The following is a 508-nucleotide window of genomic DNA, read 5'->3' as shown; positions in this document are numbered from 1 at the left end:
TCAAGTACGAAAATAAATGACAGAGGTTGACGTGTGACAGAACATAAAATATATATTATTTAATATATATATGTAGATAAAAAGGCAAAATACTGAAAAACAACAATGCTGTGGGAAACAATGGCTGGATCTCGGTAGAGATACGGTACAAAAATGATAAGCAACAGCTAAAAAGTAAACGTAAGTATCAAAGAAAGGTAAATACAGTGTTCGAATAAAGGACATAATAATACATCGTGTAGCATAGCTCTCAACGAATGTAGTCCTGTAAATAAATGAATAAAGAAATTATGTAATAAAATGCCTCTGGCGGGACTCGAACCTGCGACCTCTCGTTGGCAAGGCGAGCGTCATAACCATTAGACCACGGAGGCTTCATGTTTGAACAGATTCAAATACCACCAGATACACTCCATTACACAATAGGTACGGCTAGAAACAATATAGGTACATATAATATAAATCAAGATAGCCGTTAACACTGTTAAATTATATATAATAAATCATC

The 508-nt window shown here is 34.3% G+C and overlaps 1 non-coding gene across 1 annotated transcript; it reads right to left on the bottom strand.

The window, feature by feature from the left end:
- Positions 1-301: 301 nt before the first annotated feature.
- Trnaa-ugc lies at positions 302-374 on the bottom strand. Its single transcript has one exon. It is a non-coding gene; the product is annotated as a tRNA-Ala (tRNA).
- Between the last annotated feature and the right edge of the window lie 134 nt (positions 375-508).

The sequence above is a fragment of the Anneissia japonica genome, unplaced genomic scaffold (genome assembly GCF_011630105.1).
Source record: "Anneissia japonica isolate Jap-2015-1 unplaced genomic scaffold, ASM1163010v1 scaffold75901_len508_cov72_single, whole genome shotgun sequence".
NCBI lineage: Eukaryota > Metazoa > Echinodermata > Crinoidea > Comatulida > Comatulidae > Anneissia > Anneissia japonica.
The sequence above is the reverse complement of the archived record's forward strand: the minus strand, read 5'-3'. Positions and strand labels throughout refer to the sequence as shown.